A 23,817-nucleotide genomic window follows, 5' to 3' on the forward strand; every position below is an offset into this window, starting at 1 on the left:
AGTACTAACCTCCAAGAAAAATAATCATATCTTCTTAATCATTTTCCTTAAAATGAATGACAGATTCTTTCAGACTCCTTATACCAAATAGTATGCCTCTCCAGTAGCTGACAATGTACAAATTGTGTGGAGAGCCTACACCCAAGGCAAAAAAGGGATGACTTTAATGACAAGTCTATAGCTGCCAGCTTTATTCACTGGGATAAATTACAGAATAAATATGCTCAAAAAATCTGAAAGGTAGATGACTACATCAGGCAGATAATGACAGATTACTAAAATAATGAATTACTTGAGTATCTGTTCTCCCACTTGTCAACAATTCCCTTAAAGGCAAGAAAATTATTCTTACATCCAAAAAACTGAACAATAATTACATTCTTTCCTGAGCTTGAGTCTCAGAGTTAAAAAAAATAATTTTTTTTTTGGCATGGGTTTTCACATGAAAAAGCTTTATTGTATTTTAAAATGATATCTGTGAATTCAAGTGAATATAGAATAAAGGTCTGAAGCAGAGAAAAGCAGGCAAAAGACTAAAGGACAAATTTAGTCTTTTTTTCAGCTTCACTCTTGGTTAAAACATTTGTTCTTCGGTTACCATAATTATGAATTTTTTATGTGTTTAACTGAAAAGTATCTAACTAACAAAGACAAGAGTTAAAAATACATTTTTGTGTATTTCTTAATTTGCATTTTCAGGTGTATCAACAAAGTCTTAAGAATTAGACAAGAACCAATTAAATAATCTAGTCATTCCCCCTACCAACCCTCTGAATAATTTCATATATTTTCAGGTCCTGAAAATACAGCATTTACATACAAATAACAAAATATATTTTAATTAGCAAGGTTCTTTTTCCTGCACATCACTGTTCAGACAAAAGCAACTCTTTGTTGCAACAGAAGACTTCTAAGGGAAAATACACTTCAGCTAAGATGACTGCATGTTACTGGATCATGTAGTGTGCTTAAACAGTGTACTGCTATGCGTTTCAGCACATAATAGGAAAAGGACACAAAGTAATTAAGATCAGTGAGCACACCTGAAGCCTAGTGTGGCAGCTGAAAGGTTAAATACTGCTTTAGACATGAGGAACAACGTTCTATTGAACAGGATAAGGTAACCCTAAGTAAACTTTCTTGTTAGTTTTTCAGTTAAAGATCAGTGAGGATCCACCATTAGTTCAGCACAGTCACTCTGCTATTATTTGAACGTATCAAACTACCATTTGGTTGTAACTGTAACCTGGGAAGTTTTAGCTATTAATGAGTAATAAGATTGAGTTTGTCAATCAGGACATGAGCTGTAGGCCTTTTGCTGCAATGGGATTTTTAATGTAGAGTTATGATGTTATGATCTGTCTCTTGAACTTCACTAGAAGTCCCAACTAGACATTACTGTCTTCCAAAGATAGAAAAAAGAAAATTGCTGCCAAAAAGCCAGAATGTGTGGGATATGGTGGAATTTAAAGTCTTATTCCAGCCTGAAAAGTATTAAAAACTGAGTCTTTCACATGAGTTTAAAGACTTTATTTTGAGGTATTGAGGTGGTGAATAAAGGCACGAACCCTGACGGTGACGCAAACAAGTGCCAGGGCAGAACTGAGGTTTATTTCAAACATGCACTTAAACATGTCGCATGATCTTCCAACCAGTGACAACCAAGTATTGTTTGAGCATGCGTGAGAACCCAGAAAACTACAACTCCCATGACTCCTCGCTACAAGGTATGGCTTTGTATGACAATTTGAAAGAGATGCCCAGACTATGGCTATTATTTCTCTGTTCTCTCAAGCTGTTTTCATTTGGTGACAAGAGAACCGTCATAAACCCATATTCTTGTTCTGAGTAACAAGGTCAGCAAAACTCTTACCCTTTGGGGTGCAGGATTCACCTTAAATTGTTCTGGACCACTATCCAGGTGAAGGATTTGGCAATGGGGAAGCTCCAGTAACAGTGATGTAAATGTCCAGAAAGCACTGAAGAGAACTGGAGATTTTATATCAATTTCATTGTGATGAAAGTACTGATAAAAGTATGTTAGAAAAATACTTCTATGGCATTTATGTACCTGAATATACTTTTTTCCCCATAATTTTTACATCTTTGAGCAATCATGACTTAGTGTTATGTGAAATTGCTGTAATAAGATTCAAGCAGTTTATGTATCTATCTTTTTTCTCCTACAGAGCTGTAAGTCTACCATGATTTTACTAGGTTTTGATGAACTAGAGCTTTTTCACAATAATAGAATGGATTTACAAATAAATGGCTTAGCCTTTGAGTCAGTCTAACGCAAAGGGATAATATATTACAAATAAAGATATAAGGTGTTATGATCTACTAGCAATTTTCCCCAAGGAATTACTAAAATCCAAAGAAGTTCTGACAAGTGTGTGCTGTTTAAAGTCACAGACAGGGAAGCAAGGACTTAAACATTCCACATATGGAGTTTTCTATTAGCAACCACTTTATTTCCAGATACAGGTAATAATTGTTCCAAATTTAAAAGATCGTCTTCCTAAAACATGTTTTTACAAGCTGTCACTTAATCAAAATTCTAAATTTATTAGGTCATTTTCTAAACCCATGTAGTTTTTTCCTGCTGTTCCTTTACTTGGAGGAGAAATGAGAAAATTATGGAGTAAAGTTGTTTGTGATTGGAAGCTTTGTTGAAAAGGATTAATTCCACAAAATTAACATATACATCCCTGTTAAAAACTCAATTTGCTGTTTCATGCTGAATTGCATACCCTACAATTTTTTAGGGAAGTGGTTGAGTCTTCACTCCTGGTTATATTTAAAAGACATGTAAATATGGCATTAGGGGGATGGTTTAGTGGTGGACTTTATAGTCTTAGATTAAGGGTTGGACTTGATGATCTTAAAGGTCTTTTCCAACCTAAATAATTCTGTGATTCTATGATAGACTACATGAAGGAACAGTTGACTATTTTAATACATTAGAGAAAGTCCTGAGATTTGACAGGATCAAAGCTTGCTCTTCAGTGCAATTTGTTCCTTTATGCACAATTTGCAATTTGCACATCTTCATCCCAGAAATCTGATTTATCATGCACCATTCAGGAAGTTGCCACCTGTGCATATCCCACAGAATCCTCATGGAACCACAAGCATGTTGATTGTGTTCATTTTGTGCACGAACATGTACTACCAAACATATTATCATAGTGCTATCATTCACTTCAGTGACTCACAATCCTCATTCCTCATATAAGAAGATATAAAATGTTCCTTAGAAGTTCATTCCAAATTTTCAAGGTTCTTCATGGAGGTGGTGTGTAACCAAAACAAACCATTGCCATGATGATGACATAAATTAACAACTTTATTTGCTCCGGAAATTTTTCAGCCTAAAGAATTCTTTGTGGTGCAGCAAGAGGCACTTTATAGTAAAAGGCAAATCAAAGCATTGTAACATATAACTGGAAGAATTGGAAAAAAAAACACTAATCCCATAGCCTATGTGGAAGATGAATCTCCTTTTTCCGATTCTGACATTTAACAGATGGGCAAAATGAGGAAAAAAAATAAAAAGAAGAAAAAGGAAGTAGGTGAAAATAGTCCTCAGAATCTTTTGATTCAGCTGAAATAGGGAGGGGAAACTAAGGTATTTGTAGCATTTGGCTATAGTTGGAGGAATTACCACCTTGCCATTAAATTTTTCTGTGTGTTTACTGGTTTGCTAATTTCGGAGCTACTCAGTTACTACAGGAGCTGCAATTCAAATCAAAACTGTGCAGGCAGGATTCATGCTTCTCTACTTTGGCCTATCTGTAGTAGTTGGGTAATTAGCTATTTTGGGCAACCACGCAGTATTGATGTTTTTTCAGGTTTTTTTTTGTTTTGGTTTGGTTTTGGTGTTTTTTGTTTGGGGTTTTTTTGGTTTGGTTTGGTTTGGTTTGGTTTTGGTTTTGGTTTTTTGTTTGGTTTGGTTTTTTTTTGTTTGGTTTGTTTTTTTTTTAAGTTACAAAGCAGTGATACAGAATGCATTTTTTATTCATGATATGCTGAAGATGTGAATAAAGCTTAACTTCAGAGGTTGAAATACTGTTTGTGCAAAACGACTGTATGACACTCCAGTATTTTGACTGCAAATAACTTATCTCCTGGGAATTTCACTAACATCATCAACTATGATCAATGTCTCCTGTCTTTCTTTTGATACAGGAAAATTAATTTAGTGTGTGTATACTGTGGAGAAACAGAAGGTAAGCATTCCTATGAGGCATCTGTAAAAGCCTGTCACATAAGCTTGAATGTAGTTGTCTTTTATAGAGTACTTTATCTAGTTTTTAACAGGGATCCATGAGAATTTAGTGAAAAATATGCAAATGAAAAACTAGATTCCCTAGAGATACGCTTGGGTAAAAAATAATTGTATCCAAACTCTAACTAATGAACAAATGATTCAGTGAAATACATTCTGTATTTCCATTCACCACCATCTGTTATTGGCAAGATACTTTGTTCCCAGCTACAAAGCTTGAGCAAGTGCATGCACACCAAATTAAGGGACTGTCATAGTTTGAAATTGGCCCCCCTGAGAGGCTGGGGGGCTCAGAGGTGACTGGGTACCAGGGCAGTGTTCCCTGGAGAGCCAGTCACCACTCATGTTGTTCGCTTCTGCTCAAAATCGTATATCACAGCACCAGAAGTGGTTGGCATTGCAGTCTTGGTTGTTTTGCTGTTGGTGTCTGCTGCGTGTAGGTGTTGAAGGCCAGGGGGTGGCTGGGCTCCCTCTCTTCCCCTCCGGGGGGAAGAGGGGAGCCCTGCGGCCCCCCCTAACTCTGCCTAGGCCAGAGTTAGAGACAGCATTGGAATGAGAGCATGTTTGTGAGGGATGTGACTCACAAACAACTGGTAAGCGGGAGAGAGAGAGGCAGAGAGAGAGAGGCAGGCCCTGCGGCCAGGCCCTCTTCTTCTTCCCCCCACCTTTGCAGCCAAGCTGCAGAGGAGGGCTGGTTTTTTCCCTCTTGCTGTTTAGTGAGAGTGGATGCGAGGCTCAGCATTGGAGCAGAGCCAAGTGGATGGGCCAGAGGAGGCTCGATTGCTAGGGAGAAAATCCCAAGCAAAAATTGGAGACGGACCCCCCAGATAGAGAGAGAGAGGGGCTCAGAGGATGCCTCTGCCATGAACTAAAACGCAAGACAACCGAAAACCCGAGGAGAAATCAACATTCCAGGACACAGACGCTTGATAAGCTGAACTACACTGCAGCAGCCTACAGACCGAGGTGAAACACCGAGAGGGAGAAATCAAACAGCAGCAGAAGAACAAGGACTCAAAGCTATCTTCTTGGACTTCATGAGGAGGAGAGACTGCAACAAACAACTGCTGGAACTTGGTGAGGGGGGAGTGTTCAGGAGCCCAGAACGCTCCCACAGCAAAAGACTGTGTTATGTATCAGCCTTGAAAAGCTGCTCCTGGACTAAAGTTAAAGGAGGGGCTTGAAAGGACTGACTGATAGAAATGTAATATATATATAGTTGCTTTTAGTTTGTATAGTATTTATTTGTGTAAATAAATGTATATACTTCCCCCTTCCCCTGCAGAAACCTCTGGCCTGAAAGTTTCTCTTCGGTGTTAGGATAAATTGTGGGAAAGGGTGGGCGAGCCTGAAAATTGGATTTTTGGATTTCTAATGCTCAAACGGCCACAGGGACAAAAGTGAATGTTGTGAATGCTGCAAGGAGGCTGTTTTTCAGAGAAGCATGTGTATTTGCTCTTCAATGGCAAGCAGATATTTATCAGACACAGGGGAATGAGGTATTGGTACCTAGAAAAAAAATTCCAGGACAAAGCTTCTTTTCTTTGGCATGAAATGCCCTTTCATTGAAGGGAGCAGCACCGTGGGCTACATGACCAAGTCTTTTCCAGTTGTTTTGTAGAGCATCTACACCTTTTTGTTGAAATCCTGTTTATTTTCACGCATGGGATATGAGAACAATACTTAGCTACAACAAATGGTGTTGCTGTTTCGGTAGCTAGCACCATTCCCTTAGAGGTCCTTTCAGCGTGTTAAAATGGGACTGTACTCTTACATATAATTCCATTTGGACACATGTAGAAAAAAGTCTCAACTAGAGTAATGCAGTATAGAGTAGGATGCTTAGATGTGAACCTAAAAAGAGAGATAAGTTTTTTGTCAGTTTCATAGAATTTCACATCCTGCTTTCCATGAGGATATTAAAACTATTTATACCAGTTAAGCAAAAGTGTGGGAAAAAACTCCAAAAACTCACAGACTTGCTAAGTTAAATGGAAAAAGAGAGAGGGAAAGATTCACAGTCCTGTGCTCAAAAACCTTTAGTTCTACTGTGTAAACAGTGGCTATGATTGGCTTAATATTAGCATCCATAAAGATGATTTACAAACATTACTTACTAAAACAGGAAAACTACATGGTTAAATGCAGTTTTCAACTTGCTCCATATACTTAGTGAGCTGGTAGGAAACCAACCAACTCTACCTACAGCTATTAACATTTCCTAACACAGCAGTGACCGTATGAACTGCCATTGGTAGCAGTGTGGGAAATCAGACAAGTCCAAACAATTATATTCCACAGTGGAATTAGAGATTTTTTTGATCTTTCTGTCAATTAATTGAAAACACCAAATAAGTATCAGAAAAGTGATATTATTTAAAACATGATGCTTCCTGTAAGAAGTCAAGAGCTTGAAAAATACTGCTTGAAGCTGCTTCTGTTCAGCTCAATAATTTAAAGCCTATGTGCCACAGCCAAAATTGCATTTCTGAGCAGTTTAGAATGCATACAAATCAGTACTAACCAGTTAAAATTAGCATTTATTAACTATCATATGAACAAACCCTTTATGAACTTTAATTAGAGGATAATTTATTTTAAAAGATTTTATTTTTTCTTAGAGTATATGCAGGTTAACAGATAATATAATTTATATTGTCTAATATATATGCAACTGTAAATGCCAACTATATGTGCAACAACTGGAATTCCATCAGGAAATGCATCTATACTGATAGGAATTAAATATTTTACAACTCAGTTTGCCTTATGTTTACCTGAATCTGTCCTTTCTTTTCAGGTTACATAGTATTTAATAATAAACTACAGAACAAGAAATGAGAGTTTAAGAAGCTTGTTTAACAATCTACTTAGAGATTTATATTCTTCTAGAGTAATCAGTTCTCTGAACGGGACTATAGTTTAGGTGACACCTTTAATAGGACACTTGAATCAAGCTCAACATTGCAGTTGCCTTTTTATTCAGTTTAATAAAGAAAAAGTACTGCTTCCATAACTACTACTTCCTAGCATAATTTTCCATGTGTAGAAACCAATATTAAACTAGATTATTCCATTTGACTGCATACCCATAAAAGTTTTTAGAATACCAATTATATTCCATCCGTTTTCCAATAAGTTCAGTGTTTTATGGCTGATAATCAAACCTCATGTTCCTTTTTCTATTCACTACCATCTTATACAGCAAAGCAAGGTCATACTGAAGGTCCATCTAGCTCAACATGTCATGTCTGACAGCAGGAAACGTTTATGAAAAAATAAGGAGGACAAGCAGAGAGGGATACTGCCCAAAATATGTTCTGTGCGAGATGCAATCTTTTACAGTCTTCATGAAAGAGGATCAAGTTTTATTTAGATATAAAAAGCAAGTTTTATTAAGGTCATATACACATTATTATTTTAAAAACTGAAAAACATACCCACATGGGGATAAGTTCAGTTCTGTGGAAGAAAACTGCAGATAGTCCAGGGTTGCAGCTGTATAACAGCTATGAGCTTAGCCTGCAGGGAAGTCACCTACTAGTCTGGTCTTCAGGGGAGAAGCCATAGGAAACATGGCTGATTGGGGCTGTGACTGACACTAACAACTTGTGGGCTGTCCTAACAAAGTGATTATAAAAAATCGTATGTCTACTTCCCTCTGAAGTCAGCAGGTGCCTGTAGCCCGAGTAAGATGCCTGTCTGTATCGTAATGGCAGCAAAACAGTCACAGCTCCAGCGACTGTGAGAAACTGGTAAGCAGACTGGCTGCAAACTGCTCCTGCTGTACTAAGGAGGCACGTAACTTGTCCTCTTGACAGTCACTACACCCAGGAAAACAACACTTCCAGCAAAGCATCCCCATCCCCTCCTCCCTGCCACATTCCACACCAGTTCCTTAGGGACGGTAAGAGCAGGGAAGAGAGTTTGTTCTTATCTCTACTGCTAAGAAGCCTAGAAGAAATTTGCATGTAGAGTCCAGTGGAGTTTATAGTAAGAGAGGTGGGGGCAGAGTGATTCCTATCTTGCTCCAGTTAGTAGTTATATAGAAGATTTAGGAGCAATTTGTCAGCAAGTTGCAGAGGTTGTCCACGAGGTTTTGCGCAAAGAGCAAGGAGCATCAATAGAAACAGAGACCTTTGAGGGTCACTCCTTCCTGAAACAACGCCCATGGGTGCTTCCAAGACTTCCAGCAGTAGAATCTGGGCCCTTCTTTTAGGAAAGCTGTAGACAGTTTTAGTTTGTTGCAGTCTAGTCTGTTGAGATAGCATTTGGAATTTAACACATTTTAACACAGCAGGAAATCTAGCTAATTCTAATGGTTGGAACAACTTGGTTCAGAACTAAGTTGATCTCCTTTACATCTCTTCTCTTCATATATGCTCATCTGTTTGGTAAAACTCTATAAGTATAGCAGAGGGAGAGGAGAAATGAAAAAAAAAAAGAACTTGAGTTTTCACTTAATGTGAGAATGATATTTGATCCACATTTTGTATTTGCACATTTCATTTTATGAACGACAAAAATCTGAGAAAGTGAAACATTTAGTTTGAACCCCTGAACTGTTCCAGAAACTAGTGTGACACTTGCAACTGGGCATTTAGATAAATCAGCCTTAAAGAAGGCTAGCAAGTTTTAAATATATCACAACATTTTCTAAAGCATGTCATTCAAGATGGCAGTAATTCTCAATTCTTCTATCTAGGAATCAAGATACAATATCTAAAAATAGAAGATAACACTACTTAAAACTTTTGGGATGATAGCAGTAGGGTGAGGAAGAGGAATACTCCATCAGGAGTTTGCTTTTCTTAGAGGATTTGCTACCCAACTTAAAAGGGCCTCAGCTTTATGGTCTTGCCCCAGATACAGCCAATGGATTGAAACAGTGCAGGAATTCCTGCACTGTACCTAATAATGCTATTAACATTAAGTTAAATATATTATATTAAATATATATTAAATATATATTAAATATATATTAAATATATGATCTGTAGAGCAGATCATTTAATACTCATAGCCATGGTAGTTATTGAAAAGCCTTAGGATAATTCAAAAAAGAACAGGAGAATTTATTTGGGCATTAGGAGGAAAAAAATTATTATCAGGAACCCATGGAATCAATTTTTACAATAGTCAATAAACTGAAACAGAAGGATCAGTCCCTCAGAGCAGACAAGGCAAGAGCTCAAGAAAGTTTTCAGAAAAAATAAAATACATAGAACACTCTTGGAGACAGCACTCTGGCTACTTGACAAGGCTGTATGTCAGAGTAGGATAAATGTAACCGATGAAGACAGCCTGAGAAGAACATAAGGATTTTCCTGGAGAGGCAAGATGTTGGAAAGAATGCTTAACCAAAAATTGAGAGCAAATGGTATCAAGTTGGGATACCTGAAGAATTCAGCCTAATCCTTGAGAAACACAGGGAAAGGTCTACCTGGGAAAAAAAGATTATTCATGCACCTCAATCAAATGGAATTATTTCTCCAGGTCCAAAACTGCACCTAAAGAAGCTCCAATGGTAGATTAACATACCCTGCCCTGATATTGGCTACACTTGATTGTCTTTGTTAGCAGTGCCCGGTTTTCACACGGTTGGAACAGATTGTATCCAACCTGTTGACTAATGCTTTCAAACACAAAAGTCATATACCTTTCAGAGAGCACAAATTTAGACTCAATTCCAACTCCATACATCTCAGAATGTAGTAGGTATGTTTTTGCTAATGGTTAGACACATCCTCCTCCCCAAACATCATACTGATAGCTATTTGCATGGAAAAAGGACAAATAAAAATAAACAGGCTAAATTTTTCAGCAACTGTTGGAATGGTAAGGATAAAAATAGTGAACAGAGAAGAAGTTTGAAAACATCAAATGAGTTAATGAATTTATTAAAGTGAGCAGTACATGGGTACAGCACTTCACAATTAAGGCATGTCCTCTTGCTAGCCAGACTGTTTTTGGCATTTTTTAAGGTGATGAGCAATAAGTATGAAACATGTCATATACCTAGAAGGCCCTGCAAGTAATCTGTAGTGCTAAGAAGCCCTCTTAAAAGTGTGTGATTTCTTCATTATGACTTTTTTTTACCTGTTCAACTGTAACAGTTTAGTAAACTACAGCAATAATCCAGCAAACATTTTGCAGGTGACAGGCTCAAAAGCATGAGGCATCTTAGCAATGAAGTTTTATCTGAAAATACTCACATTAAAGTGAATTTCCGGGTTATTAATACCCCAAGAGTCAGAAATTGTGTTACCATAAAATAGTAATGCAATCTTGGTACCAGGGGACAAACTCACTGATGGAAATGTAAATTCACTGTAACTCAAATTCAAGCCTCAGTCTGCTGAGCCAAGTAGTGGTGCTAAATTTTTCATTAAAACTGTTCTGATTGAAAGTGTCTGCTTATTCCACAGTTGGCAATTTAACACTACCCATGTGAACTGAATTTGAATCAATGACACACAGGGAAGGGGATCTATATCGCCTTCTTCTTAATTAAATTGCTATATACAAATCTTAAGTTGTCCCTAGCTATGGCAGAAAGTACATAAATGTACTAAAATATAATAAAGTGCAAAGTTCATATCTATTCTACCCAAACAAAGGTATTACTTAGGCAATAAATCAATCAAACAATCAATCACCAAGGCAAGCATTAGCATAGCCATCTGTAGTCCACTTGAAGACTTGATGATAAACAGAATTAATTCACCAACAGAAGCCACAAGAAGTTGAGTATTAAAAGACAGAAACAAAGTCAAATCAAACAAAATAAAACCAAACCAAACAAAACAAACCACTCAAAACCCACCCTGGTTTTCAAACAGTATACTAAGTAACTTAGACAGAAATATAAATTAAAACTGTGTTAGTGAATGCTTAACACTGCAGATAGCTGTTTGTACTTTATATAAACTGGCGTAAGGAGTCCTAAGTCTGATTGCTTTCCTCCACAAGGAATATCTCACGAGAGTACTTTAAAGAACAAAACAAAAATTTGCTTAAGCAACTCTAGTCTGTACTTCAGGTTTCATACCTCACCTCAGTTCCTCCCTTTGATTGCAACAAAACCAGAAATCAAACCTAAAATTTTTGTTGCATTACTTCTCACAGTGCCTGAACCCACCCCAACATATTTAATTCCTGATAGTACCTCCACATTTTTCCATGTGCCCTCTATATCCAAATTCTGCATGGAATATTGTGAGATAAAAAGGACAGGATAGCCTCACAAGGAAAGAAATATTACAGTTATTGCAATAGTGCCTCACAGCCACCCAGCACTCACTGGAACATGCAAGGAAGCAAATTGCACAGGTCAGAGACTTTTGCCAAAGTGCACTTTGCTTTGCTGCCTCCCCCCTGCCAACTTTTGTCATTGTTCTCATTCCACAGCAAAATATTTGAGCAAGTATTTTAGGCCATGGATTTGTTTCCCAGCTGAAAATTTAATATTTGCTTTTCAATAATTGATTATTTGAGACAATTAGCAACATGGTATTTTTACTTCGAATGAATTACCTTTACTAGTGTAAGAAACTTTTTTACTTTTTATAGCAATGTATTACTTGTTTAATAGTCATGCATACACAAAAAGGGGTTTGAACATTTCATAGACGAGTATTTCCACTTTTGATCTCCACAAGCCCATATCCAGGAGCTTCCCATTTTAAAACTGCATGTGAATAATTCTCTCTTTATTGATACTTTGGTTTAGGTCTGTTATTTAATTTTTTCATTATTTTTCCTTACTCTGTGTTGTGCAAAATCGCCGTGTTTATTCTGGGTGTTTTTCCATATCATTTATGATTTCTTGGAGCTGTATAATGAAGTCGGTAAATGATCAAAGACAACACAGAGATGATGAAGAGGAAGTATGTGAAGAATAAACAGAAGTAAAGCAGAGTAGCCAAGAATGAGCCATGTGCACTCAGACTCATGTTCTACACTTTTATGTTTTGGATGAAGCAAAAGTAATGCACTTCAAAATACAAAATACAAACAACTACAGAATTCCCTTGCAAAGACATGCTTTGAACATCACTGTGTACTGCAGGTAATAATCTGAGTTCCATTTAAAACACTGGGGCTCACTTAATGACATTTATATTCTGACTCCCTATTGCTTCATCTCAAAACTAAATTTTTCTCACGTATTTTCACAATAGTGAAACAAGACCATACACAGAAATAACGTTCAAAATTTGCACACTGATTTCTTCCATGTAGGTGCTGTGTTACAGAGTATCAATGAGATAAATAAGGCCACCAGAAACTGACTATTGTCGGAATCTCAGAAGTCTAGACCAGAAGGGAGATCTGGAGATCATCTGGTTCCAACTTCTGCTGAAGTCAGGGCTTTATTTAGATTTTCAAGAGCTCTCCTGAGCCAGGTCTCAATTCTCCCAGATTTCATCACTTCTTGTTTTGGTCCACTTCACTGTTCAATTGTTCTCACAAGGAAAAAAAAATTCTTATATCCAGACATGATTTTCCCTGTTACCTCTTGTCCTGTTATCATGTACCCTGGTGAAGAGAGTATCTCCATCTTCTCTATCACTACCTTGTAGGTATTGGAATTAGGTTCCACCTCAGTGGCCCTCCACTGGACTCTCTCCAGTTGTTCCATGTATATATTCAGCTGGAGGGGACCAAACCTGTGGGTGGTGTTCCAAGAAGTGCCAGGTGGAAGGGGATCATCACATCCATCCCTCTCCTGACTATGCCCTTGCTACTGAAGCACTGGATGGTGAAGGCCCTTGCTGCTGCCAGCCCTAGAGTGGCTCCTGTGCAGCTTGCTGTCCCCCAGAGCCCCAGGAACTGCAGAGTTGTTGCTCAGGCAGACACTGTCCAGCCTGGATTGCTGCTCAGGATTATTCCATCCTACTATATGACTTCACATTTATCTTTGTTAAGCCTTATGAAGGTCCTAAGGTCCTATACTCTGTGCCCTTAGTCTTAATATAAGATTAAATTAATTGGTTTTAGAGGTGGCCAAACTTGCCACCTGGTTCAGAGAAATGAAGGTTGACATTATAGTAAAAGTGCTTCCCTGTTCCTCAAGTATCACAGAAATCTGTCTATCCCTGTTCTTCATGGCAGGTCAGCCAAGTCACAGCAAGCTATGTACAACACTATCATGTCTCAGGCTGAGCACTTCTGAGGTGCTGCTTATTGAAACCTAGGATGTCATAACAGGAACCCTTTGAAGGCATCCAGCATACATACATACATACATGGCACAGCTCAAGCTTTCATCCACAATGGAATGCTAAAAAGGATTTTCCCTGAGAACAAGGAACAAAGTATTTTCCCTGAGCACAGTTAACAAAAACAAGACTTATTTTTTCCCTTTAATATTATAAGATCAGAATAAGAGATCTGCCCTCCATACAGTAAAACAATGGAAAGTAACTATAGCAAGTCTTCTTTTTTTCCATCCTCTCCCTTGCAGAACAACTTTCCACATGAGTGATGAATAAAACAATAACCATGACCAGGGGGAGCTTTGCTCCACTCCCTGCGTCCCCCTTGCCAACAGATCTCAAGATTGATTCCCTTAATTAGAGAAACTATGGACCTTATCAGTGTATAAATATATTACCAATTTTCAGTTTTTCCCTTTGGAAGGCATAAGGAAGTTTTTTTAACAGAGTGTAGGTAACATGAAGGAATTCATTGCAGCAGGATGCTGAAACTGTTGAAGAGAAGTCTATAAAGTACATAGACACTATCTAAGCCTCTTACCTGGAATATTTTTATTTCAGTGTGATGCCTTAAGCCCCTAATGGTTTTTTATTTTTCTAATAGTTATAAGACTTGTAAATTTTATAGGTAGGTTTTAAAAGCAGAAACCCCTCTGTCCCTTGTTCCTTTCCCTTGTTTATACATTCCCTAACCCTTTTACCCCATTCTATGCCTTCTATATCAACCTACCCCTGAATCCAGTAGCAGTGTTTAGTCTTTTGTCAAGGTAAAGGCCTAGACTGTTTGGAGAACAGCGTATCAGGGCCTAAACCACAGAGTACGGTCAGAAACTAGGTGACAATATACCCTTTGTACTCTGATGAAGCTGAAGATGATGAAGTAGGTGGTCCCAAAAAGACCCCAGACCCAATTCTCAGGGGGAGGGTCCGGGGCGGTCCAGAGGAAGGGCCAAAGGGTGGACACATCTGGGATTGGATGGATAATGCTATAAAATGTAACCTCTCGGGCACGGCCGGTGCGCGCGTCTATATCACCTATTGCCTTGGCAAATAAACCCTTTCTTATCTCACCCCTAATTAACTGCTCCGGAGATTTTTTCAGAACCAAAATACACCGGCAACAAGTGCTAGGAGACAAAGCAATGAAAAATTTCTTATTCTTTCATTCTTCTCTAGCAATTCTTATTTGTCCACTGTCAGAGATAAGGTTCTGAGATGAATGATTGCTTCTCCTAATTATGAGTGGCCTTCTCTATGTTTTTATGGTTTCATGCTGTTGATACAAAATTGAAACAAAGAGTTTACAAAGGTGTTCATGCTTCCTGTAGTTGATCTAAAGTTGAAGGTCAGATTGGGATTCCCTCAGTATTCATGGAGGGTCCAAACCCACATCAAGAGAAATCCTCTGTTTGTTCACTAAATCTAACAAAGTATTCCAATACAGGTTGAATTCAAATACGGATATCAATTTTCTATTTTAGGACTTGGGAAACAACATAAATAATTCTTTTAATACCATGTGTTTTTGTTCAACTTACTTCAGAAATGGCTTGGAGTAGAAATATGTCAATATTATTACTAGTAAGTGCATCTCTTTCACTCCAGCACGCTAACCCTTGCAATTTATACAGAATACCAGAACTCTACCTAAGCTTTAGGTCTTCAGTACCTCGCTAATTTCAGAATCAGGTCCTACAAAAATTGTGCCAGTTCACTGATTATATTGAACTCTTTCAAGATGAGCTCTTTAGTCTGAATTGAAATGATGTATTTGCATAAATTGTCTAGATACTTGTTCAGTGTAGTACAGAATCCAAGCATTTTTGTCTTTCATACTTGTAACAATTTGCCTTATGAATATGCCAGGAGAGAAATTGATGCCATATTCTAAGAGCTTCCCATTTTATTTTCCTTTTATGATAGATGGAGCTCCATAGGGAGATTATTTTATTTTCAATGTGATATAAGATTAACAAAGGTCTCTCCTTTTCAAGAAAAAAAAAAAGAATAGCATTGATTTGAAATTGTGCCTAGTGCAGACAGTGATCTTGCTGACATAAGCGCTTCAGAGTTATGAAATAGATTGCAGCCTTAGGATATAATGCTTGATCAAAATTAAATTGATATTCAAATGTTGGATTTCATTGACAGTTGTGGCTCCAAGAATATTCATTAAAATTCCAATATTATCTTAAAGATTTTCCTAACCATTGTGAGAATTTTTTTGAGCAAAGTAAAATCTGAAAAAAATATGAAGTAGTCACAAATTCTTTTCATTGCAGAATATCAAGTCTAGCATCATCTTCAGAATCAGTTTTGTCCAGAACAATGCTGTGGAAAATGGTGTCACAGGCTTTACTGAACTCCAGGCAAACAGCACCCACAGCCTTTTCCTCACATGCTAAGGGGGTCACCCTGTCATAGAGGGAGATCAGGTTGGTCAAGCAGGACCTGCTTTTCATAAATAATGCTAACTGAGTCTGATCCCCTGTTTGTCCTGTACGTGCCACGTGATGGCACTCAAGATTATCTGCTACATAACCATCAATTCTCATCCATTCAGGTTCTCCAGTGACACTATAGAAAGAGGGTAAAAATGGAACAATTTTCTCTGCTATGACTTCCCTTTATTCTGTCCTCGCTCATTATAATTCCCCATGTACCACATTTCTCTCTGCAAATAAGTAAGTACTAACTAATCAGTATAATCTGTCTATTTTAAACATGATGACTGTTTAGCTATAAAAGGTTCTGCTTAATTCATATAAACTATAAAAGTAAACTTAAGCCTAAATAAAACCCATGTTTCTGTGCTATACATATATTCTCTTTCTAAATAGGATAATCAATGTCAGATATAAAGGATAATAATAAAGTTTTATAGCTAAAATACTTTTTTAATATTTCATTCTAATCTCCATTTTATAAGGGTTAACATGATCACAGGGATCCTTATTATCTCTCCTTCTTCCATCCTTATTTTATTATTTTACTTTCCTAGTGCACAACCATGTTTTAGGCAAGTAATTTCATGGATTTCTGCACAGATCCTTTTTCCTTAAAGGTACAGTTAATTTAAAACATCCCCTCAAGGTACCTTTGCAGTTACAATTATCCCTTTTACTGTGCATTTGCTTGCACTGACAATACACAGACTCATCTGTCATTCTGCCTCCTAGGCACCTAGGCATCTAACTTTGTTATGTTCCCCCATAGCCTTCTTTCTCCAATAGTCACAAATGATTCCATATCATCTAATCACATGAGCTAAATGTTATCAAAACAGTCTGAGGAGGGGAAGAGAAATAGATTTCTTGTCTGACTTTTTTTCCTAAATATAAAATTGGTTAGCATGAAAAAATAAGTATTTTTTTCCCATCACACTTTTGTATTGTAATATAAAACTATAGGTAGCTGAATAAGTCTTTACTTTTTTGGGTCCCGTCCTTTTTGGCATTTTTCCCTAGTTTAGATGTCAGAGCTTCCTGTTCACTTGAGTTTTAGTGGCGGTGAAGTTTCCAGGCACACTGACTTTGTTCCACTGCCATCACCATCATCCTGTGGTGTCAGGGATGCACCAGCTGCATTCTGCACTCCCCTAAACACAGAAAAAGTATCAAGTAAAAAGATAATCAACTGCTTGTTTTCTGTGATAGTTACCAATTTATAGATGGAGAAAACCGTCACTTCAGAAACATATGGCAGAGTCAGAAACAGCAAGCATTAATGAGAAAGATAACAGGCTGCATGTGGCTGGTGAAGAGAGCTTTGTTAGCAGTGACAGCCACAGGAGGAAGCACATGTGACTGCTGCTCTTTAATAGTTGGTTTTTACAGCATAAGGTACAGGGACTGGTGTCATACCTCTGTAAGAGTAGCTTGTCATATACACATTAATTTCTCAGAAATAATTACTGATTTTGTTAAGCTGTGGGTATGCCTGCCCACAAAATAAGGTTGATGGTTTGCTCAGATTGTTGTGAGCTGGTATACAGAAAATAAACTGGATCAATTTATTTTGGAAAAAAAACCCAACAACAAGAAACAACAACAAAACCCACAAAAACTCTCAACATTCTAAACACATTCAAACAAATAAGGAAAATTAAGAGAAAGCTCTCAGAAATGCAAGGTAATTTCTATATTTAGGAAAATGCTTAGACATGTAATCACATTTTGTTTTAAAAACAATACAAACAACAGGCACTCATCCCATGATTGTATGGAAAATAGGGGAATTAAAAAAAAAATCATACCTGTCCAAAATGGTCACAAGCCTTAATGTACAAAATACCTTAGAAGGCTTCTGAATTTTTTAGGTCAATTGAACTTTTATTGATATGGAGCCTCTGCTGAATGGCTATTCAGTCTTTGTTCTTCATCTAATGTACTTTAGAGGACAAATCTGTGGATGAGATGAAATAAAAGGAGACCTCATATCAAAATCTTTACTTCTGCCACTTTTATTCCAGTACAAAATTACATTGTCCAACAAGTCTTGAGATTGTCTGATGTCTCCATCTTCCTTTTAATTTTTAAACATTTTATGATATCTCGTGTTTTTCAGTTGTTAACAAGCAGCAGGACACTGGGGCAGAACTGAATATTTATCATTTCAGGTTTCATTCTGCAGCTGAATCAGAATAAATTTTTAGGCAAAACTGTCTTCCTGAAAAGCTAAAAATCCATTGTTTATTATGCCACTAGGAATACCTTCTCTTTTTCTCAAGAGTTATGACAGTTTGTGTGATTTTTGTTTGTTTGCTTTTTTTTTTCTTCTTCTTACCATGTTCATACATATTTGGGCTTTACTTGATATAAAAGAACATGGACTACATCCAGTATTAAAGATCTCTCTCTTCAGCCAAACAGATGTTCTTCAGGTTGTTATGCAAAAACTTAATAATTTCATTGGAGCCTGGTACAGGGCAAATAAAGCAAGTTTAATGACACTGTTAGTTACATTGGCTTAGGCTGTAATACCACAAATACTAGCTGAATTACTCCTTCATGGAAAAGGAGAGTTACTACAGATTCTGGAAAAGATCAAAGCATTTTTAGTCCATAAATCGCAGCTTACTTACAAGTTTCTTTGCAATAACTATATAGATGTGGAAGGAAAAGTCAATACAAAATTCTTAACTTGTGCAAGAATTAATTTACATAATTATATATTCTTTTAAAAAGATTAATCCAGTCAGCACAGTGACTTCTGATTTACTCTATTTCTAGAAGACTTCTTCACAGTAGAGTGAAGAAGACTTACCTTTTAAAATTTTGGCAGCTAAAGTTACGAGAGAAAACAAGAATCCATATGATTCACTAGTACAGGAAAGCGTAGACTAAGAGCATAGAAGTGCATTATAAAGGTGCAGGTTCTTACCCTAAATTCTGCTTGCTGTGTAGGCACTTAAATGTAAAAAAACCTAACAGACTTTGAAGTTTTCAGTGTTTTTACCCTGAAGTATGGTGTTTTATCACAAACAGCTCTTGCTGAAAAGCATAAGGGAGAGAAACAGAAGAAAAATCAGACTAGAACTACAGTTTACCTAATATCATGCATATTTGAAGATGTTTAGTTCGCAAGTATTATGCAAGCTAAAAATTGGAAGAACCATCACCCCCAATGTTAAACAGTGGAAGCAAAAAGTTACCAGATATTCCAAATTTGAGATGTTCAAGGAACACAGTGACTCCAATCACAATTTTGATTCAAGAGGATGCTGACTAGAGTTGGGAAAAGAGAAAGCAACACTGAAATCTCAAATGGGACTATCCAAATAATTATACTTTGAAGTGAAACAAAAGAAAAGTAGTGTTCTCTGTAAACAATATGTTCGGTGGACTGAAGTTTCACTGGCCATAGAATACTGTAGAATGAGGTTTTTAAGGAATCCAAGAGGTATGCAATCAATGATTATATGATGACTAACATCAACTAACAGCAATACTAATTGCTGGATAAGGAAAAGCTAAAAAATCAATTAACATAAGACATAGCAGTCTGTTCTCAAATAAAGAAGACACCCCTATACAATTGCTGTAATATACATGAGTAATATGCAAAATTCAAAGCTTTATACAGACCAGAAAACCCTAATTCATGTAGTTCTTTAAGTGAGTTCTTCAGGATTTTATTTTTCCCCAGGAACAGCTGTGTGACAACTGTAACATACACAAATGTGTAACATACACAACTGTGTATGTTACAGATGCATAAAATGAAGCCAAGTACAGACAGACTTCATGGAATAACAGAAGTAACAGAATTTTAACATTTTCTGATGTAGTTGTTGGTATTATGCATTCAAAGTCTTGGAAGTTTCAAAAAAAATAAAAAAAGCTTAATCTATTTAAATTTGAATCTATAAAAGGACTTCACAACACAGAGCTGCTCAAAGGATTATGTGTGCTTGTCAGAGAGGACACATACTGAACTCTGCTGGAAGGAATCTAGGGCAAACTGCACTATTAAGGCATTGCCTTATGGTTGAACTTAGAACAGCTGGGACCTTCTGTTCATGTTACTGCGGCTGCGCCTAAAGGATCATATTGAAGCACACTACATATATTCTGTATTTCTATATTAAGATATTAATTTGATTTTATTTTATTTAGGAAGAAAGCTGACATTTCATGCAGAAGACTATTAATAAGTTCAGATGGTGTCTTACAAGCTATTCAAGTGGGATGCTTATGCTCTGTTTCAATTTAAACTAGAGAATAGATTAAGACAAATTAATTACATCCTCAGAAAGTATTTTCTTTTTGCTGGTGGAAGATTTGCACATCAATATAAATAGCTCATAAAGAAGCTTAGAGTTAATTCAATCATATAAAAAGAACTGTCACATAAACCCAATTTATTTTCTAACTGAAACAATATCCATTTATGGCCTGATTTTCAGAGACACCAATTAACCTAGTGCACCTCAGAAAACCTTGTACTTGTTTTCTGCTTCCTTCAGGAATGTCATCTTTTTCAGGACTAATTTTTGGTTTTCCTCTGAGCAGTAATTTGACACTACACATCTGAGACAGCAAAGCTGCTGAGGTGGAAGCAACCCAAATAAACTAGAGGAAGTGAAAAAAGATTTAAGGGAAATGAAATTTCTCAACAACTGACATAGTTTGCATGATCAAGATGTCTGGTACTTGCAGGACGACTTTAGTTGCAGAGAGCATACATGACCTACACTTTCTTGTGACACGGTCACTGCAAAAGAACTACAATATTGAAGAACCAATACAGACGGCACAAACAAGACTGTATAATCAATTTAGTTTTCTTAAAAAAAAACACACAAAAAATAAGAATTTTTTACATTTCATTTGTAATGAAAAGTTCGCAAATTATTATTTCACACTAGTTGCATGTATCAATATGCCTTGTGCATTTATGTTAATATTTTTTACTGGATAGGTGTATTGGAATAAGTCTATTATACACAAAATTTGCATTTGCTCTTTCAACAACTTTGTAAAAATAGATTTGCTAAAGCAAAAAGGGCATAATCAGAATCACCATCAGAAATACACACAAATTTACCTACGTGCCTTATTCAGCAACAGTAAGACCTCAGGTGGAATTTTCAAAAGTGTAGACCAACTCTAGAAAACAGGAGAAAAGTAGGAAGAGTGATCAGGGACCAATGCAGATCCTGTATCAAAGATTGTTCTCTTTTTTAGATGAATTATCCCATGCAATTCAAAGCTTACGTAAGCCTCTTTTATAATGTTTTTATACATCTAAAGACAGGAAGCAATCAGTTCATGGCCACAGTAGGACAAATTGAGTAGTTAAAAATATTCAGACTAGATATTAGAAATGCTTCAGTCAAGACAGGAGCACTGGCACAGACTCCTTGTGGAGGCTGTGGAATATCCATAAATTCTTAAATACCACACAGATACTTCACAAGTATTGAAAGAGAATTATAAACTAGTGTTGGTAGTGGATATGGGGGAGTATTAGACAATTTCCTAGGATCCCCTTCAGTCGATGATGAAATATTAGTCCAGTTTATTTTATATTCTGATGGTTGTATATTATATTTAAGTTCAGGAGTAAACTTTAAGGACTAAATATTAAATTACTGAGACTCCTTTGTTTAACACATATTTCCAGTTAACGACTGATTATACAATTAGCAGAATAAATAATGTCATAGACAACAATGAATACATAATAATGCAGCCTAATGAGTTATGGTTTGGGGGTTTTGTTTGTCTGTTTTTATTAAAAAGAGATTTAGCTCTAGATTTTACAGATAATTAATGAGTTTTCTTTTTCCTCTCTAGGATTCCACATTCTATTGACTTCTTCAAGAGTCATTGGAACCACTGTGTTCTGGCACGATCCCCTTAATTTGCTCTCCTTTGACTGTTGGGTTGTTGAGTCCTAAAACAATTTCTTATCACTATATAGCACACACTATTTAAATCAAGTTATCAGAACTTTTGCTCTTAATCCAATTTGAATTTTCTTACTTGTCTAAAACCATATATTTAAGGTAGTAAAGGTGGATTTTTTGCTGTTCCAGAGAGTTCTTTGTTTTAAAGGACACCTATCTTTTTTTAAATTATTTTCCTCAGCATCAACCCTCACTAGTTCAAAAGGCTAAAGGTTAGTAGGCCACTATGGTGTGAGGTACTTACTGATGAAGTTCATGAGATGCAGCAGGAAATAGCTCTTTCCAAACAGAAGAGACCAGGAAATCTGACTCTGGAATAAGAGAAAAACCATGGTTGCAATACTGAGTGACACTATGGAAGGTCTGTTATCTTCTAGAGGCATCCAGACAGGTCTTGAAATAGTAGTCTGGATTAGGCTTCCCATGCCAGTACAAGTCCTACCATTTACTCTCAACACCTTCTTGCTTAAGGAGTGGAAAGAGGTCTGTGCAACAACTGAAGATGTTAGTGTCAGCTGAACTTCACCATAAAAAAGTATGACCCTGTGCTGCTTTAAGCCATTGAGTTCTTTTGCCTCTAATGCTTCTGTGACAATTTATATCTGTTAAGACTTTCCAAAATCATTTGAATCACAGAATTACACAGCTGTACAGAGAAGATTGAGTAGGCAGTGATGAACATGCTTATGGTTATTGTTTCGTCACATGAAATTCTGCAAAAGCATTTAATGAATAAGTCATAGTGAATTATGTTTAAATTATAGATTGTGACTCACTGATTTTCATTGTTTTATCCTTCCAGTTTTCTTCTATAAGAATATAAGAGACTAGAAAAAGCCCACTCTCTCAGGCCTAGAAAAGAGGAGAAGGGTTACACCCAACCCATCAGAAGGGCTAAGAATGAGGAAGAGATTACCCTAACCAAGGAAAGAAATTAGGAAATATTTTCTTGCATCTTCAGTATGTCACAACTTGGGGGAGCTACATGCTGAAAAATCTGCATACACACTTCCTGAGTAAGTGACAGAACAATCCAGTATATGGCATCACAACATTGAAAGTTGTATTTTTTGGTTGGTCTTGACTGCTTTCATCACTAGTATAAACCAAGCTAAATCAATCATCTCTCTGAAGGAAGAAACAGAATTTTATAGGAATAAAATAAGCTTTTCCAAGACACAGTTGGCACATATGTAACCGTATATAAATTCCTAGCCTGGTTTTTTCCCCTCGAAGTATACAGTCTTCAACATAACTCTTTCCTTTGAACAACACAGCTCATGCCAGGGTCCCAGTAGCCCCAGCTTAGCTTCTAGCACTAATGATACCGAGAACATGCAGAAACTGGGCCTACTACAGAAAGTCCAGATTTGGGTAAAGATATCTCCCATTGCTTGCTGGTGGAAGGTGTTTCCCTCTCTTGACAATGGAGGGGCTTCAGCCCCTTTGCTGCAGTTGGGATGAGGCACGTGCCACCTCTGAGCATCATGCCTTCTATCTTCACTGCACAGCAGCATTCCTGGGCTGAGGCCAAATCCCTGGTTGTGACATGCAAGAAAGAACTGCTTCACAGTTACATTCTCACCATGGCTATGGTCCTCACCGTGGGGAGAACAGCTAAGGAGGGACCCTTTCCCAGTACGTCTGGCCTGTGTCCTGCAACCAGCCTAGGGGACATCAGCCTGCTGAAAAACAGAAAAGAAGCCAGAGACTGTACCTGGCTAGCAGTGCTTGAATTGTAAGGGAAAATTTTAATGCTAATGAGCAAGTTAATCTCAGTTTTAATGACCAAATTTTCTCCAGTGAATAATCATAATCTATATCTGGCATAGACATCTTAGAGCAACAGTAAACAGCCTATCACACAGTCTCTTTTTACGACATGTGGTTCT

General features: G+C 37.0%; 1 long non-coding RNA gene across 1 annotated transcript; it reads right to left on the bottom strand.

Annotated features, from left to right (window-relative positions):
* Nucleotides 1-14,641: 14,641 nt before the first annotated feature.
* LOC127478739 (uncharacterized) lies at nt 14,642-21,122 on the bottom strand. Its single transcript, XR_007907304.1, has 4 exons — nt 21,065-21,122; nt 17,768-17,916; nt 16,943-17,110; nt 14,642-14,785 (listed from the first exon to the last, which is right to left on the bottom strand). It is a non-coding gene; the product is annotated as an uncharacterized LOC127478739 (long non-coding RNA).
* Nucleotides 21,123-23,817: the final 2,695 nt, after the last annotated feature.

This window comes from Manacus candei, unplaced genomic scaffold (genome assembly GCF_025592945.1).
Source record: "Manacus candei isolate 608988 ecotype Guabito, Panama unplaced genomic scaffold, ASM2559294v1 h1tg000061l, whole genome shotgun sequence".
NCBI classification, from domain to species: domain Eukaryota; kingdom Metazoa; phylum Chordata; class Aves; order Passeriformes; family Pipridae; genus Manacus; species Manacus candei.